At 42.5% G+C, this 5,585-nt stretch overlaps 1 long non-coding RNA gene across 4 annotated transcripts; it reads right to left on the bottom strand.

Annotated features, from left to right (window-relative positions):
- Positions 1–3,524: 3,524 nt before the first annotated feature.
- LOC147900352 (uncharacterized) lies at positions 3,525–5,184 on the bottom strand. Of its 4 annotated transcripts, XR_015541337.1 has the most exons (3): positions 4,792–5,184; positions 4,466–4,696; positions 3,530–4,326 (listed from the first exon to the last, which is right to left on the bottom strand). It is a non-coding gene; the product is annotated as an uncharacterized LOC147900352 (long non-coding RNA). The 4 variants fall into 4 exon arrangements; XR_015541336.1 differs by having other exon boundaries at positions 3,525–4,326; positions 4,426–5,184; XR_015541335.1 differs by having other exon boundaries at positions 3,525–4,326; positions 4,466–5,184.
- Positions 5,185–5,585: the final 401 nt, after the last annotated feature.

Raw genomic sequence — 5,585 nt, 5'->3', positions numbered from 1 at the left:
AGTCTCTAAGGCAAGCACTCGATACCCCGAGTCAAGGCCTCTCACGTTTCTGCCTACTCTCAATGATTCTCTGCAAACGTAGCTATCTAGCTCATGATGTGCCCAAGGTCTATCTATTCCAAGCTTGCACAGTCGGGATATTCAAGAAGCTCCAAGCCTACACAGTAGCGACGCTTCCCACAGAACTGAGAAACACAAGGCACTCTCTACTTATCCATTGCCCAAAGTCCTCTCCCCATCTTGCATCATCAACTTCCCACAGCCAAGTCTCTACAAGACTCCAGTAAGAACTTACCTGGTTCGAGAGCATAGCTGCACCATAGCTTCTCCTCCTCGCAAGGCCTCAAAATTTACGGACTCTTGGTTTCTCTCCTGCTCTCGGTGCATTCAACCCGTATAATAGTGACACCATACCGATCTCAAGCTCCTCCTAGCAAGAGCCAAGGCCTCTCCTTCACGATGATCCCTGCTCACAGTGCCTCTCCTAGTTGCCAAGGTCCTTCCAACCCTCCCCAGAGATGCTTCACGGTCGATTACTGGGACTCCTCTCTCTGGCCTCTGAGCTCGCGTATAACCCGTGTCGCCATGGTCTTCAAACTTCCTACAAAGATGCCACCCTGAATCAGACTCCTCCAGGCTTGCTTAGTAGAGATGCCCTCCATCTAGAAGCTCCCAGAACCTATCAATCAAAAGGCCTCCAGCCTTCTATAGTAGAGACGCCCTCCAGAGAACTCAATCCACTCCTCCTTCCCGGCTCTCAGTTCACGTGCTCATCCTCTCCATCTATTCCTCCCTGGGAAGTCACGACCCCCCTGGTAAGATGTCACCATCCAGATCCAGAAGGTCCTCTGAGGCAATGGCTCTTTCCTCCAACGTCGAGGGGAGGGATCCACGAGCCACCATTTCACATCCCTCCCCTCGACGTTGATCCAAAAGCTTACCTTTTCACGTACCTCCCCTCATCGATCCAGAAGCTTACCTTTTCAATCACGTAGCCACCTTGCATGGGCATGTTCCTCTTGTATGCGCCACGTCATTCTAAATTAGCCACCTCATGCTTGCCTTTTTACCACTCTCAAAGTTTTCCTCCAAAACTCAGACGTTTTCCTCTAAAACTTAGAACAAGGCTTTAATGCCCAAACCTTAGACTTTGTGCACACTAATGCATGCCACAAACACATAGTATCTAATTGCCCACCAACTATCCACATATGATGAATACAATCCCGACCGACAGAGTGGACACAGTGGAATTACAAGACACCCATGACAAAAAATGCTCATTCTTTCATGCACATGGCTCGGAAAAACCATTAAAAACATTTGTCATCCCACACAAACACACAGTCACACACTAGATACCATGCTTTGGAATGTCTGGTGCAATCCACACTACACATCATCATTTCCCACCGAGACCTTGCAAAAAAAACATTCATAAACTCGAGTTTTTACATCAGTGAAGATCCTTCTCATAGAAGGGTGCTCACAAAGCCCAAAATCAAAACAAACCTGATTGTGTACAAGACTATGTGCCTACCCACCAACATGCAACAAGTGAAAAATTTATTTACAATTTTATCTGCACAACGTCCTACTGCAACCGAGTCCTTTGCTTTAATATGCCTTCAAACTCATAAGGGACTCGTAGTTTTAGTTCTCCTCCTCCTTGGAGTTCGAATAGACCCAGTGCTCAATGGGTGAGATGGGACACTTGTTCAAGCAAGGCTTGATGCTCATTGGCTCGCTCTTGGACTTGGTGTTGGTTGCCTAGACACAGCTCCACAAGACCTTTTTGAGCCTTGAATGTGGTAATTGTGTTCTTAGATCGATTCTTGTTCTGAACCATGTTCATAGTCTTGGTTCAATTCCTACTCCACCTCTATCTGGTGGGAAGATCTCCTTTTTCATTTCCTAAGACAATTTAAGCTATACCCTATCACATAGCCTAAGGCACCACTTTGAGTACCCTCTCTTGATGGGATAATGTCATCATAGCATCTATCCATGTGAGCCAAGAGCTAGCTCTTGAGACATAGTCCCCTAGTGGAGTATCCATGCCTCTCTACTAATAGAGCAGCCATGCCTCTCTATATTAATAGACTAGCCATGTCATTCCCTAAAACACTTAGGGCTACACCATTAGATAGACTAAGACACTATTTTGAGTACCCCCTTCTAAGAGTTTGTCCTATTTTTTGGACAATATAAGACAAATCATCAAGAATGATAAAAAATCTCATATTATCTCACATATGAGAATGATTTTTTTTTAATTGACCATGACTCCTAAAGGATTTGTACCACCAACCTCTCACTAAAATATGAAGATAACATACTATAGAAGGAGGGCCATATCACAAGCAAATGGATTTTGATAACAAGTAGATACTTGATTTCATGCAAGAGGTAATTACAAATAAAATAAAAAATCCACAATGTGGTGAGAGATGGCTTGCCAAGTACACCTTGAAAGTTAGAAGCTTTGAAACACGGTAACAAAGAAGTTTTAAAGGACCCCAACAAGTGAAATAAAAAACAAGTGAACAAGAAAAGCGTAGACCATCTCACCTTCAAATTGGTGGTAAGAGCTACTTCATTGTACACACTTCGTAAGTTATTTACTTCTTACTTTTTTTACAGTTACATTACATTTGGTTCAATATTTTCCATGAGTGGTTTGATGTTAATACAAATAATTTTATCAATGGTTTCAACTAGAAATTTCTTTTCTTTACAAATCCTATCGAATTTTATATAAAAAATGACCAATGTCTAGTAATGTACTTCCTTGCACATCTATAATTCAAATAAGTCCTTTCAATTGGCTGAGCATTATACTCAATAGCAAACTTTTTTCCTCTTTTATAGTATATATTAAGCCTCAATGTTAGAGATCATTGCTCTCCCTTTAGTAAAGAATTTATGACCCCATCTTAGTAAGACTTTGAATTATCCCCATTATCATTGTACCAAATTTGTGGATGGTATATTTAGAGAAGTTGCTTATTCTAATTTGTGAGATCGAGCAAAGGCTTTGAAGCAATTCACTCTTTGAGCATTCTATAGACCAACACACATTCAAAATCTTAAATTCATATTATTTTTTGAACTAATTGCATAAATAAAAGAGTAAAGATCTTGACTATGAAGAAAGTCAAAAAGAATGTAAATGTCTCAATTACAATCAATCACCAAGGGTAACATTCCTTTAGTCAATGCTTTCTAAAACAATTCATTTTTTTTTTAAACTTTCAAATTGACTTTAAATCATCCTTTTAAATTAAACTATTCAAATCCCTTGAAAATCCTTGAATTATTATGAGTAAAGAAAGGAAAACTTAACTAATATAAGTTTGATATGCAAATTATCCAGCCATCCATTTCAGCGTGTTGATAAAGTAAAGTGAGATTGTCATCTTTGAAATTAAATGAGGATAATCATAGGTTTTGCAAAAGCAAAAAGAGAAAGGTCGTGACTTTAAGAACCTTTGTATTTTCCAAGGACAATGTGCAAGTGCGCATCTTTTTTTCTTTTCTTTAGTTTCCCCTCTTCTTTTTCAATTCACCGACTTCAAAGCATTCTCGAAGGTGCACGCCAACATGCACTTAGAGTGCATGCTTCTTTTAATTAGTATAAGGATTTTGAAAACATCAGCTGCAGTAGATGCAATCCAACGTGGATTGAGTAGGACTTACACAATACGGAAATATTCAAAACTACTACAAACAAAAGATGCCGACACTCTCTTGTACGATATGAACACTGTTCGGCTCTTGATGTTATCTTCGAGCTGAGCTCCAGTGCTTGCACCATCAAGGCTTTTGTAGCTTCTTAGTATTTCTTGAAGGCTCTTCCCTCTTGCATAATTTCCAAACTTCTATAAACTGGAACTAGCTATGTACGATTCATGCTTACTATCAGACTGTATACTGGTTGAGCTAGTTTAACTAACTATGTACGATTCATGCTTACTATGAGACTGAAAACGCTCTTATTTAGGTGCCTCGTGGTCAAAACCGTCGGCTAATTGTCTTTGCAGCCTGAGATGATGCTTAGCATCGCATCAACACTGGACACTTTTCTAGCGACTGGCAACGTCCTTTGTATGGAATCAACTGTCGAAGACCGAAGTTGTATGGAATCAACTGTCGAAGACCGCACTAGTTGCTTCGGTAGAAACCGCCTTCGCATTTGCAGTTCTTTCCATCCTTCGACTAACCCAATATCGCAGGCAGCTTTCTGCGTTGGTGGACCGCATCTCTCCTTCTCGCAACCTTATTTTGTCAAACCATCACAAGCTCTTATGTCCCTAAGGACTAAAACTGCAGACACAGTACGAACACGGTAAGATCAGATCAAAATGGAATCGATGTAAGATTTCACGCGAAAAATATATCTTGGCCATTCGTTAGCTTTCCAACCTGAGCTGCATCTGAAACTGAGAGAAAACCAACGGCATACCATGGGCTCAGAATAGGAGCTAAAAGTGACACCTTGCCCCCGATATGTGGCCGGAGCAAGCTATCGCAGCAAGCACAATCCCCAACACGATGATCACCACAAAAAAGTAAACGAAGAACTTCACGCAAGATTTCGAAGAGCAGCAGAACTCGGGCTGCTCGAACCAGTCCCGCAGGTCTCGATAAGTGGCGGAATTCCTGAGAACCCTTGGAGTGCCCATAGTTGGCTGATCTGGAAGTAGCAGGAGGAGGAAAGAAACTGTAAATCGGCGTCGCTCAGGAAGCCACGAATCGAGACCAACCCACAAGTACTGATCTAAAGCTTACGAGTCTTCAAACTATCCTTACTCCACCCTCGTAGGGCGTCCCAACCGGTCCCTCGATGATGCTTTTCATGTAGGCTAGATCATCAATCACTGGTCTCAAACGACTTGAGAGGCTGGGGACAGATCCATTCATGAAACGTATAGAGTAGCAGCAGCGTCCTAAGGGCAAGAGGAAAGCGAAATACTAAAGCTAAATAGCCAAGGATGACTGCGTTTAAGGCAGAGGAGAGGATGCTAATAGCTATGATCAGTGTGGAGTGCGCGATACGATTCGCTGATCTCAGAAAGGCAACAGGGAGAAAGCGAGTGGAGAACAGGGAATAGGAGTTGTCATTCTCACTCTGGGAGTGGTTGGCAGCGCATCAGTTACTTACATACGAAGCTAGGACAAGAATCTTTGGCAATGTGTGCAGCGGGGAGTGGAGCGATGCTGATATATAAAGGCGTGGGCAGTCGAAACAGAGAGAGGGGTTCCAAGGGGAGGGCGACGCACAGTTACAACTGCCCACAAGAACTTTGTTGGGACAAGGAAGCGTCGAGAAGGTGACGGATGATGGGCAGGTACATGCCCCAGAGACACCGACAAAAGCCAAAAAAGACTAGGTGAAAATGTGTATGTGTGTGTGTGTGTGTGTGTGTGAGAGAGAGAGAGAGAGAGAGAGAGAGAAAGAAAGAGCGCTCAGACTCCAAAGAGACAGATAATGGGTATGGATGATCTGCATCAAAGCGCAAAGCCTGAGATTGTGTGTGTTTGTGTGTGTGAGTGAGTATGTGCGTGAGTGTGTGAGAGAGAGA

Source organism: Dipteris shenzhenensis, chromosome 7 (assembly GCF_047967505.1).
Source record: "Dipteris shenzhenensis isolate YYH24624 ecotype China chromosome 7, Dip_SZ_1.0, whole genome shotgun sequence".
Taxonomy (NCBI): Eukaryota; Viridiplantae; Streptophyta; class Polypodiopsida; order Gleicheniales; family Dipteridaceae; genus Dipteris; species Dipteris shenzhenensis.
The sequence above is the reverse complement of the archived record's forward strand: the minus strand, read 5'-3'. Positions and strand labels throughout refer to the sequence as shown.